This window comes from Tyto alba, unplaced genomic scaffold (genome assembly GCF_018691265.1).
Source record: "Tyto alba isolate M040663 unplaced genomic scaffold, T.alba_DEE_v4.0 Super-Scaffold_27, whole genome shotgun sequence".
NCBI classification, from domain to species: Eukaryota; Metazoa; Chordata; class Aves; order Strigiformes; family Tytonidae; genus Tyto; species Tyto alba.
This window is the reverse complement of record NW_024881301.1, coordinates 16,930,175-16,957,712: the sequence shown is the minus strand read 5'-3', so window position 1 is coordinate 16,957,712 and position 27,538 is coordinate 16,930,175.

Here is a 27,538-nt window from a genome sequence, read left to right as displayed (position 1 = left end):
TGGGACTGTGGAGAAAGAGGAGCCCATGCTGTAGCAGGTTTGCTGGCAGGACTTGTGACCCCATGGGGGACCCACACTGTAGCAGTCTGTTCCTGAAGGACTGCATCCCATGGAAGGGATCCACACTGGATCAGTTCATGAAGTACTGTCTCCCATGGGAGGAACCCCATGCTGGAACAGAGGAAGAGTGTGAGGAGAAAGAAATGGCAGAGAAAGCATTATGAACTGACCACAATCCCCATTGCCCATCCATGTGAACTACTCAGGGGGAGGAAGCTGGAGAAGTTGAGAAGAAGTATGGAGAATTTGGGAGTGAAGTTGAGCCTGGGAAGAAGGAAGGGGTAGGGGAAAGGTGTTTTAAACTTTTGGTTTATATCTCATTACCCTACTCTGATTTTGATTGTCAATAAATTAAACTAATTTCCCTGAGTTGAGTCTGTTTTGTCTGTGACAGTAATTAGTGAGTGACCTCTTCCTGTCAACCCACCATCCTTTCATCATATTTCATGCCCCCTGTCCTGCTGAGGAGGGGGAGTGATTAAATGGCTTGGTCAGCACCTGGTGTCCAGTCAAGGTCAACCCATCACAGTAATGCTCTGAAAATGAACCAGACTTTGTAGTGAATAAGTTCACTGCCAGAAGAGTGTTGTTCAGCCTGTTCAGAAATGTCACATAAAGAATTTAAGAAGCTCTTATGGCCATGATGGTTAATCACTGCCTGGATTCTGTGGCTGTGAATTTTCTGTGTGGTGTTAGAAAAATTACATACACAAAGTGCCTGCAGCAAGTCACTAATGTCTTCCACATGTCTGTTTATGGAACCTGGGGCCTGGAATGCATGAATAATTAAACTATTTTAGGATTTGTGTTATAAACATGAAAAGTCTCTTATGTTACAGAGAACTTTCAAAAAAATCAGCCAATTCAAATGTGTAGACATATTCAATGATTTTAGCATTAATTTCTTTATGTCAGCTCCTGATACATTAAATAGGGCTAATAATGATCACAAGTAATTTTTGTCTCAGATGGGAATTATGGTGATAAATGCAGTGGTAGGAGAACCATAGAAAGACCCATGATAAAATTAATAACTCTCTGTTCAGTACAGAGTTTGGATAATGTGCAGTAAATAAAGCATGGATCTATACAATGAATGATTAAAAAAAACCCACTAACACAAAACCAAAAACCCAATACTGAATAGCTCTGCAGTCAGTGAATACCATTCCTCTCAGGAACTGACTTAATTAGGGGCAGTATGTTGGTGACAGTGTTCAGTTATTGAAGTGAAACTTGAGCCATAAGAAATAAAGCACTAAAAGGTAGACTGTAATTCTGGCATTTTCTGTCTCTTAAATTTTCAGAGTTAATTATGATTTTTAACACAGTTTTTGTGTGTGTATAAAAGGAAGATCGTTATGTTCTAGTTATATTCAATTACATATTTGGAATGAGAACACATTACTTGCAGCAACCAAACATGCATTCCAGTTCTCAAAACAGATAAAACAGTATGTCCTTCACTCAGTGGATCACAGCTAATTCTATGGCAAGACTTTCCAAATAGATTTATAGTCAAGAAAATGATGCGAGGCATCAAGTTACTCTGAATTATTACAAATGCTTTACAGTTCAGTGTTATTATTCTCAGAGATTACTTTGAAACAATTAAATGTCCTTTCAAATGATATAACAAAATAGTTCCTCTGGATTTTTATTTTAAACGATAGTTCACTTAGCAAGCACATTTTCATGCACAAAGTAGTTATTAGGCAGAATTTTATATAACTAGATGACAAGCTTTTGTGTGTGTGAAAATTTATTTTGTGTGGAAATATATTAATACATGGAATAATACATCTGAAGAACACAAGTACATTCACTTTTTGTTTGATTACTTTTATTCTAAGATGTGCAAGTGTTTGATTTCTATCTATGTTGTATTTCCCAAGTCTTAACCAGGAGATTGAATTCTTTTGATCAGTTTGTTCTCCATTTATTTTTTAATATATATGATATGATATCATATTTTTTATATTTGAATTTGATTTAATTTTAAAGCAATTTAATTCGTTTGTTTTCTACAGTGCTATACTATGTGTAAGATAAAATTTAGATAATAAACTTTTGTTGAATAACATAATAGTTTATCTATTGTCCTAGTTTTGTTTAAAGAACAGACTAGTCTTTAAATTGTGATTTAGGTGAAAGTTCCATTGCCCTTTTTTAATTTAAAGATTGATTCTATTTATGTGAAGAGATATTCAGGAATTATATATTTAGGGCCTCACTTTGATTAATTCCTGAATGTGTTGCATCATACCAGAGGGAAAAATGAACAAAATAGCGATCCTGCTAATGAAGAAGTCCCTCAATACCTGAATGAGGATGGAGGAGAGATGAAGTCAGTAAGGTCAGTCATGGGCCTTCTCTGGAGTTGGTGGAGCCCCTGAAAGCAAAGAATAATTTTTAATGAAAATGTAACCGTGTCCAAGGAAGTCTGATGCAGGTCCAAGTTTGACATGCTGCCTGTCAACTCTTATCTTTGGCAACTATTATCTATGCTAGTAGATTGTGCCTGTTATATAGCATGTTATGACTATTATTACCTCTCTGAGAGTGTGGGCATTTTGGTGGTGTTTTTTATTGTCTAAGCAGTTTTAGACACAGACATAGCCTACAGAGGTGTCTCCATTTCAGCCCTTTCTAACACAACCAAAAATTTTCAAGCAGTTTCCTGATATTGTTAAACACTTTTTTCCTGCAACAGCTAAAAACTTTTTAAATGTGGAATTGTTCCAAATTTGCTACACATGTTGTGGATACTATGAACATTATTTTTTCTGTAGTTCTTATGCTATAGAGGATTCTAATAGTTATTTGTATATTCTATTTAATTTCTATTTTAATTTGTTTCAATTGCAGGGCATTTTTCAACAATGATGAGGAATGTTACAGATATTTTAAATGCGAATTATATATTTGGATATGGTTTGGGCCTAAGGAGTTCTTCTCCCTCCTGATACTATTTTTAAAGAAAAACTGAGTTCTTTCAATGCATATAAATTGATTAATTACATTTTTGACATTTCTAATTTACAGCAGTTCAGGTATAAAGACACAGAATTTGAATGTCTCTTTCTTCCTACTCAAATCTACATAGAGATTAATCTCCTACCTAAGTAACACTAAGTTATCAATCATTCATGTTGCTAAATGTCAAAGGCAAAGAACACATGGTGCAGTAAGATTGAACTCTTTTTTTAAAGAAAAAATATTCTCTTTCTCAAAGAGAAGGGGAAAAATGTTTTAATTGTTTTAATCATATTTACTTGAAAAATGCTAAGGCTGGAAATTTCCCTAGACAGTTAAAATCCATGTTGTATGTTTGAAAAAGCTTGTTTTAAGAAAGACTGAACAGATTTCAGTTGTACTCTTAGTTTGACAAAGAGGAAAATAATCTGCTGCCTAATGAGAGAAGGGCATTAAAATAGGAGACTACTAAGAGCGATGATTCAAAGAGGCTATCAGTGAGATAACAGATGAAGAGGCAGAAGGATGTAAGGCCAGAGGATAAAATACTTCAAAGTTTCTTTAGCTGTTACACATTCAAAGACATTGGAAACTTTCATTCCATCATCCCACCTCCCTCTCCTCACTCTGGTGTGCCTGGTTAATGCAGTTAATATGGTGTTTAATGTGAAAAATAAATGCTCTCAGGCACTTGAACTTCCTGTTGACCAGGAGATGAGATCAGAGCTAATGGAAACATTAGCTGAATTATATCTAGAACTGAGACAGAAGGAAGAATCTGAAAACCATAGTAATTTCTCTGTATCACCAAAAAATAATGTTATTTCTGTTTTGCTTTGGTATTCTGTTGTTTTTTCCTCCATCTGCTGTGTCATGTTACTGTTACAAACTCTCTACAAGAAGGCTCAGAATAACAGGAAAATACTTTCAAGTATGGAAAGTTCAGGTAATATTACACTCTGTGGGTTGCCTATTATTAGATGCTTTTCTACTTCAGAACTAAGAGAAAAATGTATCTTCCTTTAGCCCCAAAAATATTTTAAAGTAATGACATTAAATTTTGAATCTTTGAATGAAATATTCAAAGTATTTGTTGTCGTATATGCTCTTTTTTTTCTCTCTTTTTTTTTTTTTTCTTTACTTTTTTTTTTTTTTTTTGTGTATGAAGAGACAGTTTTCCTTGCAATGCTTGGAGATATTCCTTGGTTGGTGTTGTTCTCTCTACTTTACTCCTCAAAGTTTGAATGCATCTGAAATAAAAAAAGTACTGTAGAGCCATGTCAAGAGAAAAATCATTCCTTTCTTTCAAGATGGGTAACACTTTAACATTATTCACTGTCAGTGTTTGAAGACAGTTACTTTTGTTTGCTCTTTAGTCACTTCTCTCATTATCTTTTGCTCTACAAAGGAAGCAAATGCAGCTTTTAAATTTTTGTTTGAAAGCTTGACATTTCTATTAACTTAAATGAATGAGGCTTGGAACTGGAATAACAAGTTGAATTTGAGTTACTTCTGCTGGTATCAAAGTTTTTAAGACTTTTTAAAAACCCAAATTGTTAGACTGCATGCAGTGAGAGATAATATATATATAAAATGCATAGTAGATGCATGTTTTTCCCAAATGTTCATCACTGGTTGGTATTTTTTTAACAGAAGTTTGTTTGAAGTGGCTAATAGTATGTTTTTAATATGGTTTTTGGTTTGTTGATTTTTTTTTTTATTTTTTTTTTGTTACTGCTGAACACCTTAAGACCTATTAGCTTTGGATCTTTCATTTCCCCCAGCAAATGTGAAGGAAGGGAAATGAAAGGAGGACAGAATTGTCTTTCATCATCTAATAATATTTACGCTAGCTATAAAATAGAAGCAGGTTTTAAAGGATTTTATTATTATTATAAATAAGGAAAAGGCTAAATATTTCAAAAAGACAGCTAGAAGTATTCTTTCTGAAATGAATTTTTTGTAGCAGACCACAGTAATCAGAAAACATATATTAGTCACTATGTGTTTACATATACATACTTCATCTTCATGAACAGCTGTGACAAGCAGAAATGTAGGTGCTACGATATACTCTATTACTTTCAGAAAGATGAAATCATTTACCATAATTCTTATAACAGCATCAAAGTGCTTCCCAGAATTTTTTTTTTGCAAGAAATGTACATTATTCTGCAGAAAATACATCTTAGCATTGATATTCTCTAAAAGCAAACTTCTTGAGTGTGTTGGGGATGTTAGGAACAGTCCTTAAGGTGTTATTTGGAGTTAACAAAATGAATTAATGAGTTTGTCTGTGTTAACTGATGTTGGAAGAGTAGCCTCACCCCCTATCCCACCCCCTCCTACAGGTTCACGAGCACATGCACACTCGCAGATCCCTCCAGTACCAGCATGACCCCTCTGTCCACGCAGCACACCTGTCCAGACCCGGCCCCTTTGTCTGTCTCATGGTCCCCGACTCACCAGCTGGTCCAGCCCAATGCTCATGGGCAAACTCTCAGCACTCACGTATTCGTCCTGCATGCACTTCATATTCACAGGTCCTCCCAAGAACATGAAGCTTCTGCCCACCTAACACCATGACCCAGACCTGAGGATCCTCTGCTTGCCATTGAGTCCAGCTGAAAGTTTGGAAGCAAGTTATCCACGCATAAGCCCACATAGAAATACACACACACCTGGTTTGGGGAAGATACAGACACTCATCAGCCCCCAGCTGCCAGCACCAGGCACAAGGGCTGTGACCCATGGTCATGTTCCAGCTGTCCATGCAGAGACCCTCAATCTCCTGACTCATATCAGTCCCTGCAGTAGCTGCTTTTTGGGAAACACACCGTTCCAGCTCCTGTGGCTGGAAGTTAAAGATCACCACTCGTTCCATTAGCTGATGCTGAGAGCCCACTTGCTCTAGTAGCTGATACCACAAGTTTGACTCCAGTAACTGGCACTCAGTCCACTCACACCAGTCCCCCCAGGAGGTGACACTGATTCCCCACAGCACACATACACATGGGATAGAGAGTGAGATTATGCAGTGAGAAAATTGAGAAAATATTTAGTGAAATAATAGGACAGACTGGTGATCAGGTGCAGGGCTCAGCCAGACAAGTGTACTGACCAGCCCCATATTACATGTAACTGGCACCTTTTATACCCTTTTCTGTCTACCAGCCTTCCCAGATTCCCTTCCCTTGCACATTGCCTCATCATTTGGCATAGTCCCCTGTCCTGGTTGCGGCTGGACTAGAGTTCCCGTTGGTTTGGCAGCAGGAGGAGTGCTGCAGCACACTGAGACCCCAGGGGCTCCCCAGGTCCCAGTGCCCTCACCTGTGTGCAGGGGCGGGGGGAGCACAGCTGGAGGGCTGGGCCCTGACTGGCCAATATCCCATGTCATGTGACATTGTGCTCACTATATAAAGGCAGGAGTGGGCCAACAGGGGCTCTCACTTCTGGGAGTGTTGCTGTGGTGCCTTTGTGTTTGGGATCTCCAGCTGGGAGGTGAGCAGCTGTATTGTACGTTACCTGCTGATCCTGCTGTCAGCGTGTTGTTCTGTTACTGTTATTAAACTGTTTTTATCTCAACCCGTGAGTCTCCCTTTGCCCCTCCGATTCCCTCCCCGTTCCCGAGTGGGGGGAGGGTGGGTGAGCACCTGCGTGGTGTTTAGCTGCCGAGCAGGCTCAAGCGACGACATCCTCCTGCCCCCCAGCAACATCCTGGACCCTCAGGTTTGCATCCTTATCAGTTGCAAAGTCCCGGTTTGCCTGCAGTTTCTTGGTAGCCCATCAATTAGTGTGACCTTCTGGTTACTATCATTGCTAAGGCAAATTGGTCAGGTTTTATATCTCTGTGTGTTCAGCTCCCTTTCCTTATCATCCCAATTTGGCAAGGTCTTTAGTCAATCTAAAAACAAAGCCTTCTCATGCTCCACATATCCTTACCAATTAGGATGACTGGCTGGGTTTATTCTTATCATGACTTCTCTTATCAATTTTCAGTCAGGTTTGTCTCTGTATGTTCTTGTTTACATCTCCTTTGACCAGACCGCCTTAAAAGAGCAGACACTTCCACATACCCTTGCAGAGTAATTTGTTAATTAGTGAAAGGATTTTACAGATAAATTTTCATTTACTGCAAGCTTTTATGGCAGTGGGTTAGCAATGCCTAAACAGCCCTCCGTTTGGAGTCTCAAGACTGTGTTCAGTGCATCCAGTCAGAATGGAAATTAACCTGAAATATCACATTCTTTGAAACCACTGTGTATATATATCTACACATATAATTAATTTGAAATGTTGCCAGTGATATATTGAATATGGAAATACAGGTCACTCTGGCTTATATTTTATTTTTGCCATAGGATAAATCTAGAATTATATTTGTAGAATATATTTATCAATTGTTTCTGAAACCAGCCTGTGCCTGGTATTTTTGACTGTAGTCACTGGAAATTGTAAACCTCACAAATTAGTACTTCATTTACAAAACAAAGAAACTTTATACTTACGTGTGGAAAGGAGTAGGTGCATTGTAGGCTACAAGACTGATGGGTGCAAAAATACTATGGGAGACTATTCAGCATCCATACTGTGGGTTACCAGAGTGAGGGTTAACACCTAGTGAGAAGATAAAAAGATCACTTACACTGGTAATTCTAGCTTTAATTGCAGCTTTTGAAGAATATCAGAAATACTGTCAGAGTGAAAAGATTGAGTGACAGTGCAATCACCAATATCTAAAGAACTAAGATGAATTTTATGTCAGCAGTTTGAGAAAGTATTTACAACTGAGATAGCAGAAGAGATTCAGATAAGATTAGAGCAAAAGATTAGTTAAAAAAACCTCAAAACAAAATACCAAAACCTAAAAAATAACCCCTTTCTAAAAAAAAAAAAAAAAAAAAAAAAAAAAGCCACACAAAGAAAGAGAAAAGCAGAAGTTTAAAAAAACATTTCAGAGCGTATAGAAGCAAAGATGGATAGTGATGTACTCCCTATTCCTCAGCAGTCAAAGGCAAAATCATCACTTTTTTTATTTAGGCTTTTATCTCCTCTCATTTGAATTTAGCCTGCCTTTTTGTCGTGTTCACAGAGTAGAGAAATAGATAGAAAGGAGCACAGACATCTCCCAATGTGCTGTGAAGTCTTTCTGCTCTGCACACTGTGCATATATCTTTGTTCATTTCCATGTTCTGTGTGAGCTTGAATGTTGCATTTTTCTGTCTGTCCAGTGTCTTGCTGATGTCTTTGCCCAATGTATGCAAAAGCAGCATGTGACCAGTACATAAGAGGTGAACAAAAATTACCGGATTATATCCAAACTGTTCTGCTTACTTGCTGAGTATATTCTATGTGCTCTTTCACTGACTATTCTATTTATGATACCAAATGAGGGAAGCAGAGTTGTCTTCCCCAGATAGCAAGAGTATTTAGATAACAACCTAATTTTCTGTGTCTAAGTAAAATCTAAACTTAAATCCATTGGCCTCAAGTGCTCCACAGCCAGCTGTTTTAGACCTTGGATTACAGCTCAGAACAGGTCATTTACTTACTGGAGTCCTGACATATGTTGCAGATGGAGTTTCATGTTCACCTAGTTGCAAAAAAAGGAAGTGGGTCTTCCTTTCAGTGGGCAAAAATAGTCTTTACAGTTAATGTTTCTCTGGTTTCATGGAAATATTCATCTCGTGTCATACTATTTTCTGTTTTGTTTCCCTTTGACTAATTAAGATTCTGAAGGAGGCAAGAAATACAATTTGTAGGATAAACGTGATTAGGATTAAGTAACATTTTGGTGAAATATTACTAAAGTAATTGGAGTTATATCAGAAAATAATTTCTCCCAGTGGATTCCTGTTTGTTTAAAGGAACAAATTTAGCCTAAAGAGATGAGCATTTTTCAGTACTCTTCAGTGAACCACTTAATTTTGTTAGGCTTTAATATTGCCACTAACAAAAAAAGCCTTTTCCTGTCAGAAAACTTGTAAAGGCATAGGTGGGTAGTGGGTACAATGCTGTCTGCTGAAGTTAACAAAAACAAAGGAACAATAGAAAGTGAGATCTACTTTATCTAGTGAAAAACAATGTATTGTGCTAATGTTTCAGAAACAATATTCTGTTGAAAGAGCTATCTCTATTATTTTTCTGGCTGTATACAACAACATCTAATAAGTTCTGTCTAACATTTTGTTTCTGTACTGTAGATAAGAGGAAAAAAGCCTATGGATAAGGATAAGGTCTTAGAAGTTGTTTACTTTGTCTTTAGCCAGGTTTTGGACATGGTCTCCCACAGCAACCTGTGTCTGTGTTGGGAAGTAACAAGCTGGAGGGAAGTAATATGGAATGAGTGAAAAAATGGTTATGTGGTCAGGTTAGTGGACTGTGGTTAGTAGCTGGTGCTCCACCTCGAGCCAGTAACAAGTGGAGCACCTTCTGGGTGTCTCCTTGAAGCTGACCTGTTTCACAACCTTATCAGTGATCTGCAGGAGGAAGCAGAAGGTACCCTTTCCAAGTTTAAGGATGACAACAAATTAGGGGGGCAGAGACCTTGTAAAATTGAGCAAGAACAAGTGATAAGCGCTGCCACTGGGACAGAGGAGCACCTGTGATGGCCCAGGCTGGGGAACAGATTGGGGGAAGCCCTGAGGGAAATGCCATGGGGCCTGATGGACAGCAAGCTGAGCTCCAGTCAGCAAAGGTGGCCAACAGCTCCCTGGGTTGTGTGAACAGGAGCATGGTCAGCCAACCCGGTGGGAGCAACTATCTCCTTCTGCTCAGTGCTTCTCACCCACATGTGGAGTACTGTGCCCAGCCTTGGCCTCCCTAGTACAGGTAAAATATTATCTCTGTAGAGTGAGACCTCTGGAGAGGATGCTCATGGGGTAGATGCATGTTCCCCACGAGTGAAAGCTGAGGGGACAGGCCTTGTTCAACCTGGAAGCGAGCGAGATTTTCGGGCTCTCACAGCCACTTTCCTATATGTATATAAAGACAAGAGAGGGTTGTCAGGAGGATGGAGCCGGGCTCTTTCTTGCAGTACAAGAAAGAAACACTGTTCTCATAAAATGACATAGGGCAGGATCTAGCTGGGTAAGAGGAGAAACCTCCCCACCCTGAGGACAGCACAGCAGTGGGACACGCTGCCCAGGGAAGCTGTGTGGGCTCTGTTCACCAGGTTTTTAAGCCCTGGCTGAACAGAACCCTGAGCAACCAGGTCTGACCTTAGAGCTGGCCCTGCTGTGAGCAGGAGTTTGGACTAGTGACCTCCTGAGGTTCACCTGCTCAGCCTGGATTATTTGATGATTTCATGATCTTCAAAAGTACATAGTTACACTAGGTATTTAGGTTACTAGGAAGTCAGTATTTTTAGGGAAATTTGGGTGCATGCCCTCTTGAGCTTAATACATGAATTATAAAACTTTCATTGTCTACAAAAGGGCGTGAGCTCATTTCTGTTTGTTTTTTTCTTTTTTTTTTTTTTTATACAGTGATAAATTTCACCTACATTAAAATTATCACCCTCTCTTTTCTGACATAAACATTATAACAAATATTGGGATTTGTGAGAATTTATATACATAATTTTACAGTGTTTCATTTTCCTTATATGTCTTATTTTTCCTTTGTTGCCCACTGACATTAATTGAAGAATGAGGAAGACAGGTTTTTTATCATTTAAAGTAGGACATTGTTAGTAGGGGCCTTTTTAATTAGTTTGGAGTATTTCATGACAAAGTACTTGTGTCCTTTATTTTAAAAAGGCCAACTGTTCTCTTTAATGATGACAAAAATATGATTGATTTCTGACAAGACACAAAAAATGATCTGTAACATTATACATGACTTTCACTGCAAAGAGTTTTCCTTTGAACTAGAAGCTTCTTTAATATAAATGAGAACTGTTCTACTGAAGCTTCAAGATAATAACTCTAATTAGAGTTCATTTGAATTTTTAGTGCCTACATTTTGAATGATGAAGTAAATGAATGGGATATTTTTCATATTTTTAAAGGGTGCAAGTATGTGTGTGATCAAAAAAAGAATAATATTTGTTCTTTATTTAAGGACTGGCTTTTTTTTTGTTTTGTTTTGTTTTTGGTTTTGTTTTTTTGTTGTTTGTTCTTTTTTGAAGTGGCTTATATTAGTTTAAAAGGATTTAAATGTAGCACTGTCTTTCGAAAGCGTCCTTATACTAGTTCTATAAAGAAACACACCATCAAAAGAATTAAAAAAAAAAAAATCAAAAGTCAGAAGGTGAAAAAATGATCATAAAACTAGAATAGAAGTAGTACTGAACTGTTTTGACCCCTATTTAATTACTTCTGAAAATTAGTCAGATGTAGGTACTCATCTCTCTGCACTGATTGTGATTCAAGTATGTAAGTGTTTCTGTTCACTGTAGAAAATCATGTAAGCATGTGGGCATCTTGTCCATTATCCTCCCATGAAGAAACAAACTGATGCTACTTGGTGATTAATGGTATGCAATAGCTTGTGTTTATTGAAATTTTTAAAGTAATTTAAAAATTAAATTTACAGTGATCATTTTCAAAGGTGAGTTTATCAAAGTTCTGAATTCACTAGCACATTGTGATGTGCTCCTATCCAGAGAAGAGAAAGCCTGAAAAATCAGCAGTTTCCACTATGTAATGTTTAGAAACTTTTTCATGGTTGGCATTGGATTGCTGCTCTAAAGGCTTGCTCACCCTCGTGTTCACACCTTTCTCCCTCTCCTTTTTCTCCTCATGCCCATCTATCTCTCTTTTTCTCTCTTTTTTGTTGTGTTCACACTTTCCTGTGTCAACTCTAGCAATATTAGTGGCCAATTTAGTATCAATTTAGATTAGCTTGTTGATTTGATGGAAATGAATATTGCTTCCTGGTACTGTTAGGGCTTCAAGGGGAGTATGACTGTATAGTTTCTGCATAGCTTACACCATCCATGGACTCTCTTCCTTGAATAATTAAGTAGGAGTAAATCTAATCTTAGAAACAAGGAGTCTTACCGCATTGTTATCAGCATGATGCATGAAATGTAGGATTGGTTAAAGAAAGAAAAGGGTAATGGAAAAACTATCAAGGTATCTATTTTTCAAGCCAGATGTTGTCCTCTGTCAAAAAAGAACAAATGAAAGCCACGTACCCACACACACACAGGGAAGCAGTACTAGATATGCCAGTACTGACTATAAAATGTTTACCGTGCTCTGCATAAGTATCACTACTGCTATCCCACATAGATCTTAACATGGATCTCCTAGAAGCAGTATAATTTATTTACATGGCCTCACATTGCAAGAAATTAGTTTTATGTGAGGGGGGATATTGTCAGTTTGCATCAAAATGCATTTATTAGATGAGTATGCTTCAGGATTGAGGATGATAGTTAATGCTGTTGTGAGTTGAGTAATCATTGTTGACTGCAAAGACACAATTTTGCATCATCTATGTAAACAACTCCTGTTCCTGCTGAAGCACTCTCTTATCTCAAAATAGGATATTAAAAACCAACCAACCAAATAAAATCTGATGAGATGTAACTCAACCACAAACCAATTTAATTAAATTATAATCCTCTTTATTTTTAATCTAATTCTGTTATGATCTCCTACTTGCTTTCTGATGATTTTAAGTAGGTATTTTTTCTTTTCTTTGTCCCTTTCTCTATACTTCTAGTAGGATTTTTTCTGGTGAATGTTACATTGCTGGAAAAGTATTCCAACTGGTTTAATTAGTGTCTAGTATAAATGCAATAAAATTTAGCTTTCAGTTAGTCATCAGAGTCAAATACCGTCCTCTTGAGTGTGGAGAATAAAAAAAAATCAATACTTTAATCTCTTTATTAAAAGATTCTCTTTGGTTACAGAAGCAGATTAAAAATTATGCTATCAAAAATGGTGAGTCTGCCAAATGTGTTTTTGTAACTAACTCTAAAAGGCTGCGAATATTGTCAACCTAGTAGGGAATAAAATGAGGGGGGGGAAATATCATTGTTAGAAAACTGCATGATCTGGCATTATTGCAAAAGGAAATAATCAGCATTTCCTTCTAAAAAGAGCCCTTTGTATATCAAATCTGCTTTCAGTGTATTTTTTTTTAAATGCTGTTGCAGAAATTGTGTATTCTGCTCACATCTGGTCCTTAAAACATATTCACTAGGTGTATGCTTTGATAGGAATTAAAGAACAAATGTATTCATTGTATAATATCAAAATACATGACTGTCATATTGGCACGTTCTTCCTCTCGAACTAGTGCTATGAAGACAAGACCTGATGGTAGCATTAAAAAAAAAAAAAAAAAAGCACAATAAGCTTAGTGGTGGATCAGCTATTCTTTGTAAATTGCTGTATACAGTTGATTTTCACACTTGTTTCCTTACTCAGTATGTTTACTTTCTTATGTAAAACTATGCCTTCTGTGATTTTGTTGCTGTATCCTAATATTCTATACCAGAGCTGGTCTGGGATTTGTGTGTTTGGTTTTTTCTTTCTTTTCTTTCTTTTTGTTTGTTTGGTGTTTTGTTTGTTTTTTTTTTTTTTCCTGTTGTTGTTTTGGAGGTTATTTTTTGTTTTGTTTTGTTTTTTCTCAAGCAGGTGTATGGCCATGGCAAGTCAAAGTCTTCATGTGAGATACTTGGTGAATAACACTGTAGAAGAGAAGGGAGTGAGGTTCGGTCTACAATTTTCAAAATCTAATGGCTATGAACATCTAGTTTCTCCAGCTATTACTGAACATCTAGTCTTTATTTCTGTGGGTGAACTAATGGAGTAATAGGATAGGAAGCTGTAGGACTTGTAAAATATTCCTACCTTGAATACAACTATAATGTGAAAATAATCTATTTTAGTTACACACATATGAATGTTTACATGTATATATTTGTCTTGATTATTATTTTAAGATATATATAGATTTCATTATTAAAATCTCTATATAATCACAATTTACATTTTTTTTGTTTTTTAATCTTTGAAAAAACACTCTTTTTTATGGGTGCATGGTCTCAGTTGCAGTGAAATAAGCAAAATATTTATTCGTCATAATTACTTTTGTATAATGGTCTTGATCCTAGATTTTTGTAGTTAGGGCTGTGAGGAGTGAAGACCTGCATTCTTTTCTTTCTCATGTATAACATGACTGGTGGAAAAGATAGGAAATGCTTGAAAATGGATATATGCTGTGTTATTTTAGATAGGGAAAAAAGTCACTGTTGAATAGATCTTTCATTTCTGTTTAGTGATAGACATAGAAATTCTTTATCTTCTAAAATGACTGGGGGTTTCTCCTGGTTTAGAGAGTAGTTATAACTCCACTTAAAATAATATTCAGTTAGTAATATATTTTGACTTCCTAGTCACAAATAAGTTTTCACAACCAATACAGAGTATATAAAGAATCATGAGAGGTGATTTTTATTTTGTGCTTGTACAGGTTTCTCTTCCTCTTTTTCCCCAAGGGGGATATTAAGTCTTTCTTGTCATTGCCTGTAGAAATCAAAAAATAAAATTCTTCATAAGAAAGAGTGGTAACAATGAGATATATACTGTAACCAATAAAACTTGCATCAGTAACTTTTTTGTAATTTAGAGAAAGACCATGTCTCAGGAAGAGCTTTTCATATGGGATATATTGTGCTGAAAAATACTTTGTAGAATCTGTTGTCAGGAAGTTTTAGGAAAACAGTTTAATAATATTTAAAAATTTTGAATGTTTTTTATAACTTTTGTTTCAGATACTACTGAGATACAGACAGGTTCACTGTATGAATTGTTTGTTTAAAACCTTAGAGATTTATGGCAATACCTCTTAAAATTAGGTGATTGTTATAGTGTGTATATCCACATTTGAATGGTTTTTTTTTCTGCCATCAATGACTACCATACCCTGTAACAAGACAATATAAGAGGAGCACCTCTTGCTGATCATTTTAGCTGGATGTGATCTCATACTTTTTTTAAAAGTAGAAAGTGTAATCTGTAGATAATTTTTGGTTCTCCCAAATTTGCAGATTTTTTTAAGGTTTCAATGTTGTCAGGGTAGTCAAAAAAATTACAAACCCTGTGCCACAGTAGACTATGGAATACCATCACAGCTTTTGCTTTTTTGTCACCTAACCTTTTTGCTCTCTGAATGTGTTATCCCTCTTTATTTTTGTACTACAGAAATATTTACTATCAGAGAAAAAATATACTCTCAAATATGTGCAGAAAGTCTCATTCACATCAAAGGAAGTTCCTTTCTATCTACGTGGTAATATCTAGGTCCTTATTGTTTAGAAAGAAATTAGTGAAATGGAGCATAGTGAAAGATATTGGCTTTAAATAGGACAAATAGGTTTCCTGAGTAGCAAGTTTTAGCAAGTTTTAAAAATATCATTGCAAAGAGGTTTTAACATATTATAATTCTGCAAAGCTCACCAGAAAATTTTGATTAAATGTTTTACATTTAATGACAGCAGATATAAGATTTAGAGTTAAAACGAATTCTTCCTATATCAAAATAAACAGTAAATAAAAAATACTTCTTAAAATTGGGTCATATTTTAAGTTACAGTATTTTTGTAACATAACAGATTAGAAATTTAGAAATAAACACCTTAAACATTTCTATAGCTATTTACCCCAGAAGGAAGATGAGAGATCCCAGAAATGTTCTGCTCATTTCATTCATTTCACCAGATGAAATCTATAGCATAAATTTATATTACTCTCATTCAGCAACAGTCTTGTTTTCTCTTTACCAATCTGACATTCTGGTGATCAAAATATGGTGTTCAGTAAAGAGATCAAAGTAAATTCCTGCATGCTGGAATGATAGCCTAAGGTGTAGTCCCTTAAATTAAAAGTAGGAGATACTGCCTGTATCATGTTTTATTAATATGTACTAGTTACAACAATTATTCAAGATCTCTCAGCTATCTCTACTTGCTTAGCCATACCTTGATCACTGGAATATTTTTACCATAAAACTTTATTTAATTCCAGATGAAATTATGGTGTTCTATAATTTCTCCACTTCCATTTTCTTCTAAACCCACAGACACTAAATAGATACACCCACTGTCAAATGATCGATGTTGTTTCTTTGCTATTATCAATCTGATTATGATAGCTTAAGACACATCCTTGAGATGTAACTCAAGACAGGTTAAGGAATGGATAGAATTAAGGAATATAGAATAAATACAGATATAATCAGGGAGAACACCTAGCAGCTTCCACAACTTTCTTGACTTTTTTTTGCCATTTTGATGAGTGCCTAATTGAAGATTTTGCTTTGTGAATAAGGGAAATAAAAATGGCTTTTTTGGGGAGGGTGAAACATGATTTTATGGAAAGTAAACAAGCAATGAAGCTTAATAGTGTTTAGAAGCCTTTAGAAATATTGCGGTGGTTCACTTTTACAAATTGTGGAACAGAAAAGTAGATTTTAAATTGTATTCTGCTTATATGCAAATCATATCTCTGTGAGAGATGATGTAGTCCTTATTAGCTTGAAGCTGGACTAGAATGGTATAATCATCTTCACAGAAATTGTAATCTTACTATCATATATTTACAGTTACAAGAAGATACTAAGATCTTTGAAAGAGAAATCTACCAAGGATTTTTTGTAAAAAAAAATTAGTGTCTGTAAGACAAATTCCAACTGGAGCTATCTGAGACCTTATCCATGCTTTGAAAATGGCTATTGACAATATCAGTTATTCCTTTACATTCAGTATTAATGGTCACTCACTTTTTCTTCTCCATATGACTGGAATATATAGTAATATACACTGTGCAACATTTAGTGACACATGCAAACTATATGAAGTTATATGAAATGGGATTATTCTGGTGAAGAGACAGCTGGTAGAAACAAGAGGCATAAGTAAGTAGAAGAGAAAAGTATGAGTAATAGGAATTCTCAACAAGTTTCTGTGATTTCATTATCTCACTTAGATCAGACTGAATTTATTAGCAACATTAAGTGCACCAACACTTCTTTTTGCCTTCTACTACTTCAAGCCATATTGAAACATCTAATAAAACAAGGTGGGAGACCGTACTCTAGTTCTAAGACCAAACTATATATTACTTATCCTTGGATTTTCTCTAGTCCTATGTGGTGAGACAGTTCCCTTAAGATGTGTAAATGTGTATTTTTGTTTATATTATTTTCCTTTGTCTGAATGCCTGAAATAGGGTGAAGATAGAACCACATGCTACTTCAATATCAAGAAATGGACAGTATGTACTGAAATCCCTGGTGTGTAGCAAGTGAGCAAATGTTGTTCCAAGCAAGTGATGCAGGAGTCTGTAAATTCACGAGTGAATTTGAGTGGTATTGAGCAGACAAGTTTAATATACGTGGAAAGTTGCAGTTTTTTGTGCAGTCTGTTGTATATGATGTCTCAGTGACTCACATGACATATGGTGATGTGTGAGCTTGTGAAAGTACCTTTTCTACTTCCTGACCCCATCTGAACCTTGATGAGCTTGTGTTAGCTTTCCTCTTGTTAAGCTTGTGTTAGTTTCATCTCTGAGAATTAAACTTCTTTTTAAATAGAGGTCATGAGAAACAACCAAAAAGCTATTAAGGATTTTTAACAATGCTTATAAGCCCTTCTGTGAAGCTGTATGAAGTTGATGATACTTATGTACATCCTTATTTACAACAGTTCTGTACATACTGAAACAATTCTTATGTGTATGGATTCTTCTACAACAGGTTTATTCAATAAGGTCAAAGTCACTGAATTTAAAGCAAGCAGTATCTTTTTCTCTGCTGGCCTGAATGAAAATTGATTAAGATATGCCATACAGCCTTTTTAAATGAGAAGAAATAAATCATCCTGTCTGCATCTCTTCTTACCCCACTAAGACCTGTGGGGGGAATGGTGCTGTAAGCTTCATTATATGGAGAGAGAAATTGGTCTTTAATAGATTAGATACTCTCCACAGAGCTACACTATACAGCTTTTGCTCTATTTTACTTCCCCTTTGGTAAATCTAATTTTAGATGTGGAGCTTCAGATGAAGAAATAGTCACGTGGTGAAACATAGACTGTGGAAATGTATACTATTTACCACAAGCTTTTAGTTGTTTTTTGTATGTACGATCTTTTTTTCTATCTAGATATAAGAGACTGAATAAAAATCAGCATGAGTCAAAAAGAAAGAAAAGTGTTAAGTGAAAACAGGAGTTGATCATGTGTATTAAGTTGCATTATTTCAGACAGTCTTTTCATTTTTCCATTTTCCTTTTTCTTTTTCCTTTTTTTTTTTTTTTTCACTTGAAACCATTACAGTGTATTGAGACGCTTGAAATGGAAGGGGTTTTCTACTGGGAAAGTTCTTGTTTGTTAGACTGTGATTTATATAGTTAAAGTCAACTTGAAGGGTAGCTTAAATAAAAAAGTAGTCTTTCAGTGATGACACCTAGAAAATATATGGTCTTACACTATTGTGCACTTTTATTCTTTACACATGGAAGACTTAAAGAAAGAAATTGGGAAATAGCTTGAGGAAACAGTCAAGAGGATGATACATACATGCAGAAAGCTAACGGGAAAATGGGCGTTCACATCTATCACTGATACATTCAGCGTACCATAAATCACATATATTTATGTGCTTTTTGCCCAGAGCATCTCTTATGCCATGTGAGCATCACTCAGTATCTTGTAACTAGCTTAAGATATTTAATATAGAGGGGAGTGAACTAAACACATTATCTACTTTTGTTCATCTTAGTTGTTCATGTAGTTCCTACATAATGTTAAAAAGGACCCAAATATTGTAATGGGCAGATGGTGCTTGTGCATTATGAGCTTAAAAGTAACACCCTTTTTGTTAGACTAATATGATCATACTCACAGTGTACAATTACATCAAGAGACTATGTCGAAGTAATCATCAGGGAAAAATTATAAGATTAATTCAGATTCTGAAGACATAACGTCAAAACTTGAATGAGCTAGATGTTGAAAAGCTTTTTTATTAGCATCTTGCTGATAATACACTAAAAGTAAATACTTGCTTTGAACAGGAAGAAAAACTGTTTGTGAGATGACTGGGAACATACTTTTTTCTTTTGTGTGGCTATTGATACATGTTTCCTCTTATATAAAATATGTTTGTATTTTTTTAATGTATGTGTAATGACTACTGGTATGTAGATTTTGATTTTTTACACCTCACTCAAAATTCCAAAGCTGTTTCAAACAACATCTTCCATTTAGCTGAACAATACAAAGATTTTTAAAAACTTGACAGTCTTCCAGATTCCAGTAAAAATTATTTGATGTGGTCTTCTGTTTTAACAAGATGATGTGTAGATGCAGATTTTCTTCATTTTTTCATCTATATTAGTAAATCCTTCTTCACAGAAAAGTATTAATTCAGAACATCCTTCAGAATCTTTCAGTGATTAAAATAAAAAGTATGTTGCCTTGTGTAATGGTGTAACTCCTAGTGTTATAATTGGAACATTATATTAAATAGACTTAATATTTGCATATATTAACAGATATTATTTTTTACCAATGCCTGAGTATGTCTGTGGGTATGTGCTTGCCACAGTTTCTGAGCTGTGGGTTTAATTTTCCCTTCCCACCCCACATCCCCTTTCTTTTTCTTAATTTTGGTCTCGGTTTTGATCTAAGGTGCATTCTGGGTAGTGGAAATATTTTCCTTGAGCTCTCTCCTCTAATAAATAGCCTCACAGATATTTTCCAACTCAGTATCTTCTTTTTCACTAACCTGAGAAAATAGGAAAGATTTTAACTGGTCTGCTGCTAGTAAATCCACTTTTAATATCCTGACATTTTATAATACATATCATGTGGTACTGTTTTCATAAAAGGATAAGCATTATGGTCTGCTAGACATTCAGATGAGCTACTACAGAGTACAGCAATACACTTGTTGGTCTTTTTGTTCCTTAACTATCAATCTTGCACAATTTTCCACTTCCATCATAGCTATAACTATAATATGTATCTATATCACACCTTTTAATGTTCTTTATTTGGTCATTTAGATCTCTCTATTTTTTTCTTCTTTTTTTTTTTCCTCACAAAAATAAATATTCTAAAATTATGTTTGATATTCGAGAATGCAGGTTAGAACCTGCAAGTTGTGAAGGCATTATAAAATGAAAAGTGGAATAAAAATACCTAAACGATAGCAGGCCAGTTCAAGTTATGCTGAAAATTTTATCAATAGCAGTCTCAAATATGGTGATGAGTTCAGAAGCTGATATAAACAAATTTATGTTATTACTAATTCAAAAAGGTCATTCTTTTAATTACAAATTGTAGTTATTGTCTTATATGTAGGGCATTTGTTGACTTTGTTTTTGTAAAGCTACCATAGCATTTTTATTCTTTTGCAGTGTGCCTGAAGGTTATCACAATGGCTAGGCTACTTCACAACAGCCTGTTTATGTCAGGTAGCACTTGTTTTATTCTTAAATCTATGGGTATAATCTAACTGAACTGGGATCTAACTTTGAAATAGATCCTGCTTTGAGCCACTGGACTGCTATTTCTGAAAAAAAATAGGCATTTAGGTATGTTATGTATGAGTTTGCTTCTGTAAAATGGAGATAGTGCACTTCCAGTCTCATGGTGTTATGTCCCTGTTGGTGTTTATAAAACAATAGGCAAACTTTGCTGAGATCATCATTAAGAAAACCTAAGAGGAAAGTAGTACTTTATGTTCAGTACTTTGTTTGAATGATATATATTTTGTAAGAGCAAATATGTAAAGGATTCCAGAATGATAAAATCAAGTATTTAATCTGTTGAAGGAGTCAGGGGCTTCCCTGCACAAGTACCATATTGAGAGTGTGATTGTAATGAAGATGTACAAGAGAGGTGAGTTATGGTACACAAGAAGTTCTAAAGACAGGATCTGCAGGACATGTAAATTAGTGCAATGGCACTGAAGTCCACAAAGTTACATGAGTTAATAGCATCTTAGAGTTATTCAGTTAGAACAATGGACAATAGGTGTGAAACAAGCCTAAGGTTATCACTACAACAGCACTGTCAGTAGGTTAATGAAAAAGGTGACTTGGTTAATATATAGTCAGCTATGATTCTTTTTTTGTATTCCTATCTGAAAGCAACTGAGAAAAGGTTGCCTAGTTTTTCATTGACTCAGTTAAACAGTTTTCTGGTCCAGATGCACCTCAGAACTTTTTTTTCACATTATCATCCTTTCACTTGTAACTATTTTATAAGAAAAAAATATTCTGGCATAGAAACCTATAATGTAATAAAAATTCCCCATATGTTTCTAGATGGCAATTTATTTTTTCCTTACCGTCTCCCCACCTCTTTAAGCTTCGATGCATACTATTATCTATAGAACCAATAAAATACCCTTGCTGAACATGTACATATGATTATTTAAGAGAAACTTAAAGAAAAAAGGAAACTCCTGGTACAAATAGTGGAAAGATTTTGTTTGCTCAGTGCTGCCTTTGTGTACTCCATACTGCATTCTTTTCCTTTCTTTTCTACTTGTGCTTTAGCTACTATCCTATTTCCAATGTAATTTATTTTCTCTTATTCTGTATTGTATTTCTCATCCCTTCTTAAAGTGTATCTACATAGGTGATCTAGTTCAGATCAGAGTTGTGCATGTGGAGTAGATACCCTGAAAATTCTACTTAACTCTTTTTGGTTTCTAGCTTTGTAGCTTGGAATAATCCTGGAGAATGAAAAGTGGATTTTTTCAAGGTGGAAAAGAACTGAAAAATATATTGCAGCAGCTCATAGATATTTAGTTCATGGGACCAGACTAAAGGTACTCTAGCCCCGAAAACGTGCACGGTGTAGGCTAAGCATCACCAGCACCAACTGCTTTATTCCACAGATTGGCTCCAATTTGGCCACACTTTTACTGAAGTAGACTTAGCCTTGGTCTCCTGAGAACTAGTGGCCTTCCCACTCCTTCACCAGTTTAACTAATTTCTGTTAAACCATGATTATGAGGATGGAGGAAAACCGAGGAATTGAAGGGATATAATAAAAAGTACAGTCCTGGGTTCTGCCCATGTAGACATTTCCTTTTAAGGCTGTTATTTGTATTCAAGTTTCCTACCAAATTATATATTCATATTCCTCAATGCTGCCTCCTCTCAAAGACAAAGAGAGTATTTGTTACTACTTTCATCCAAAAACAGCACGTCTGAGGTGTACTTGTTTTATTTTGTTTCTATTTTTGGCTTTCTTATATGCTGTAATGGATGGTCCTGCTTCAGCTTTCAGTCAACCCAAGCTCCTATAGGATGAAACTCACTTTTTTATGAAACTATGTCCTGCTAGTGACATATGTATGTGTGTGGAAATTCTACATGGGGAAATTCAAATATCTTTATGAAAAAAATTTTGAGGTGGCCAGCTTTAGGGTGATAGGAGTCTTGAATAATGGTGAGTGGTGGAGAACCTTTTTCTCTAATCCCAGTTAAACATAACCAGTGTCCATCTGAAAGGTTATGGGGACAAATAGCAAAGTGGAAAGGAACAATGCTGTTGGTTTGTCAGATGCTGCAGGAATATGCAGGCAGCACCATCTGTGAAGAGTCTGGCTTCACTGCTTTCCTGATAAACCTCTGCTTGAGCCTGTGGCAGCTTTAAGATAAAAACAGCAGCCAGTGGTGAAAAGTAGGGCTTAGTGTGATGGAACAGTCAGCAGGCAACATCAGAAGTCTTTGTATTCCTTTGAATGAACAACCTTGAAGGAGTGAAATCAGCTTGTCTAATGTCTGGATGGGGACATCTTGCTCTGACTGAGGTTGTAATTCCAGGAAAAATTATTTTACTTCATTTGAAATGTATTTGATTGCATTTGCTCTATTTGAACTATGCATAAATCTGTTATAATAGAGTTACATCCTAATGTATGTGAAGACCCTGGAGGAATTATGTGTAGAAACTGAACTAAAGACCCCTGGATCATAAAACATAAGGTTTTTCTGGTGAAAGGACCATTTAGGTCAGGGTAGAATGTCTGCTATTACCATCATATACAGAGGCTACCTGCTAGTGGGAGGTGACAAAGCTACATCTTTTGAGGAGCACAGAGTTGCCCTTAACCATATAGTCTTGTGCCAGTGTTTAAGGAAGCTCTGCTTGACAGATAATTTGAAATGTCGTGATGAAGTCTTTGCTCTTTAGGCAAAATAATTATAAAAGTGGTGAATTAACTCCAGCAACAGAACATCTGGGGGAAAACAATATTGAATCTTCTGAAACAGTCTACTCTGCATTAAAGTGAGTGTTAACAGTGAAGTAATGCATTCTTTGCTAAGGAAGACTGTAATACAACCATTTTTCATGCTATAGACAAGGAGAAATGTGTATGTCTCCTTTGAAAAACAATAGTTCTTCACTTATTGAGATGATAATGTCTAGGAAAAGTTGTTATCAGCAGTGCCAAGTAGCCAGAGATATTCCAAGTTTGTTTGTGATATATGGTTTGTAAAATATTTGCTCTTGTTGAAAGGATTGACTTCAGAGTCTTAAATCTTCGGTATATATATTTCTTTCTCCTCTTCTTAAAAGAAAAGAAGAATAAGAGACAGTAAAACCCTGACTGCTTAATATGAATGACTGCTCTTCTCATCAATATTGTAATCTTGCTCTAATGCTCTGTGTGCACCACTGATAACTGAGGTTACTGATGTTTTCTAATAAAAAGTGTTGTCTTCAGTTTCTTACAATGTCATGAGAAAGAAGGAAGGAAATGTTGCCACTGTCTAATAATGAGAATTATCTCCTTTTTGCTGAAGAATAGATATTTGAAATTTGTCAAACATTTGCCTTTCTGCAGATGTACTTCTTGCAGTTTCAGCCTGAATTTGTTTCTTAAATAGCTGAAATTATATGCAGATGAAATTCTGAACATACCACTTGCAATCAGATGGCCTCCATCACATCTCTGGTTGCAATCTATGCCACCCTTTTGGCTGAGCATGTTCCAGTGTCAATGAAATATCTATCTGCATGTGATGGTGACATCTCGGCTTGTATATAAGGAACCTGAGTGTCTCTGTGCCATCGGTTGGAAAAAGAGAACTCTTAAGAGATGAATGGTTGAGTGGATACTATGAGTGAAGCCTTAATGGAATAATCTGAAAGTGAACAGAGAATGATGAGGAAGGGAGAATCTGTCCTTACTGCTTTTAATAAGCATCTCCTCACCCAGTAAGGGATAGTTAACTGCTGAGCAATAGGGAGAACAGTAACTGTCAGTGACTCTGATGCTATGCTAATAAATGCAAAGGATACGATTATAAGAAAACTGGCAAGTGTTTACTGTGACTTCAATAAATAAGCCTTAGCCTACTTTTTAAATAACTGCTTATTAAATGAATTTTGCCTATTTTATGACTTAAGCAAATTGGGATTCCTGCTGGCAGGGAGAGGAGAAATAGTGAATTTAATTATGTAGTTTAAGGAATAGATCTTGTCTCCTTCATATTGTTATGTTTTAAGTGCTGGATGTGAAATGTTGCCTCAGCTCCTCTAGAGAAAAGGTAAAAAACCTGAAATTCAGATAAAGATAGGAAGAAAAAGATAAAATGGGAATTATAATCTATGCTCACAGTGAAAACATTATTTTTAAAGGGTGATTGTTTAGGAAACCTCCAGGGGTAAAATGGACTCATATGCCACTTCTATTCCTGTCATATTTAGTGAGACAGCTCAACAATATTGTGTTTTATCTAACATTCAAAATAAGCATTGATATCTCTCTATTAAAATGTTCTATATTGATTCCTGGTAGGATACAAGTTTCTCCTTAAATTTCATTAAATACTCACTGATTTCAGAGATTCCTAGTATGGGTGTATCTTAAAGTGCAGTGTTCTGACTGTTTGCATGTGTAATCTGAATAAAAAATAGTATCTTTAAACCACTAGTTAAAATTTTAACATTCAGCTCCCTGACTCAAACGTTGTAAAACTCTGCAGAAAGCTGTAAAAGGAAGATAGTGGTGCTTTTCAGAACAGCCTCCCCTAGCTTCCAACCAGTAAGATGTCCCAGATCTAGCTTGGGCCCTGCTGCACATGCAGATGTCCTTCCCTCTTCCCAGCACAATTCACTGTGAGTAGATTGCAAAGTCAACAGTGCTGGCCCTCAAAGGGAAAGGTAGCCCTTAAAAATCACTACTAAAGTGAACTCAGATCTTTACAAATGCATTTTTAAAAGTCTTTGTAAACCTTATTAATGGTTTCAACCTTCAAGCCTTCAGCTGAGTATCCTGCTACAGAGGATGCAGGCTCTTCTCTGCAGTGAAGGAACATGATGTGAGAACATGTATAGGAGAGAGTTGGGCTGTGTGCTTGTGGCCAGTGAGGGACCTTGGTTTGTCAAGAGGCTTGAAGTGAGAACAATGGAGGTCTTGGAGGAAAGAGGGACACAAGAAAATGGGTTAATATTCAAAGATAACTTACTCAAAGCCCAAGAGTGGTCCATCCCCATGAGCGGAAACTCAGGCAAAAATGCTGGAAGGTTCTGCATGGATAAACAAGGAACTCCTGACCAACCTCAAACACAAAAAGGAAATGTACAGAAGGTGGGAGCAGGGAGGAATACAGAAACACTGTCTGAACATGCATAGATGCAGTTAGGAAAGCCAAAGTCTACCTGGAACAAGAAGGCCTTCTCTAAGTACGTAAGTGGCAAAAGGAAGTTTAGGGAAAATTTAGGTCCACTGCTGAATGAGTCAGGGGCCCTGGTTATACAGGACATGGACAAATATGAGGTCCTGAATGCTTTCTTCATCCCAGACTTTACTAGCAAGAGTGGTTTTCTGGAATTGCAGGCCCTAGAAGCTAGGGGGAAAGGCTGGAGTAAGGAAGATGTACCCTTGGTGGAAGAAGATCAGATCAGGAGATAAGTAAGCAAACTGGACATACATAAATCCATGGGACCTGATGGGATGTGCCCAGAAGTGCTGAGGGAGCTGGATGATGTCATTTTGAGGCCACTCTTGATAATCTTTGTTCAATCATGGCAACTGGGAGAGGGGTCTGAAGACTGGAGGAAAGCAAATATCACTTCTATTTTCAAGGACCAGGGGAATTACAGATTGGTCAGCCTCACCTCAGTCCCTGGGAAGGTGATGGAGCAAGTAATCCTGGAAACCATTTCCAGGCACATGAAGGTCAAGGTCATCAGGAGCAGTGAACATGGGTTCACCAAGGGGAAGTCATGCTTGACCAACTTGACAAATTTCTATGACAAAGTGACTAGTGTGGTAGAAGAGGGGAGAGCAGTAGTTATTGTCTACATGCACTTCAGGAAGGTTTTCAATACTGTCTCCCATAAAAGCCTCACAGAGAAACTGATGAAGTATGGGGTGAAGGATCAACTGTGAAATGGATTTAAAACTGACTGAACAGCAGGTCCCTAAGAGGTGGAGATCACTGGAACAAAGTCCAATAGGAGGCCAATAATCAGCTGTGTACCTCCAGGGGTCAATACTAGTTCCAATCCTATTTAAAATCGTTATTGATCTGGATGATGAGACAGAGTGCACCCTTAGCACCACCTGGATTTCTGTGTCCAGTTTGGGACTTCTCAGTAAAGAGAGATATATATGGAGGTACAGGAAAGAGTGCAATGAATAAAATGATTAAGGGACTGGAGTATCTGTCATATGACAGCAGAGACTCCAGCCTGGAGAAGAGAAGGCTCAGGGGGAATCTTATCAATGTATATAAATACCTGAAAGGAGAGTGCAAAGAGGATGGAGCCAGGCTCTTTTCAGTGTTTCCCAATGACAAGGCCAGAGGCAATGGGCACAAACTGAAACACAGGAGGTTCCCTCTGAACATCAGGAAACGTGTTTTTACTGTGAGGATGATCAAGCACTGTCACAGGTTTCCCAGAGATGTTGTGTAGTTTCCAGCCTTGGAAATATTCAAAACCCATATAGACACATTCCTGTGTCCATCAGAAAATCAGCCAGCTCTAGGTGTCCCTGTTTGATCATGGGAGTTAGGCCATATGACCTCCAGAGATCCCTTTCAAACTCAACCAGTCTGTGAGTCTGTGATTCTGTGGATGTGTTCCAGGAAATCTGAGAGGACAGAACAGAGGAGTTTACAAGTGTAGCTAAAACCAACAGCTGCTTCTACCTCTCTAGGGCAATTCCATCTAACTCACCTTAAACAAACATCACATTTCCCCAGAGTGGTCCCTTCTTCTCTGGTTCTGTTGGACCACTGGAAACAGTGGAGGGATAGTTGCCAGAAGGAAGCAGCAAAGCACATATCTTGAGTAACTAGTGGTCCTCCTGTATTGGTCTTTTTTTCTTCAGAGATTTTGAGGTACATGAAACGATTTCAGTGTTTACAGCTATAAGTTAAAGTTTTGAATTTATCCTCAATGACTTTGCCTTCTCTGAAGATATTCCAACATCTGTGTTTCTTGATTATTTGATAAAATCAGGTAGTGTTTTATTGTTCTTCAGCTGTTAATGTCGAAAGATTA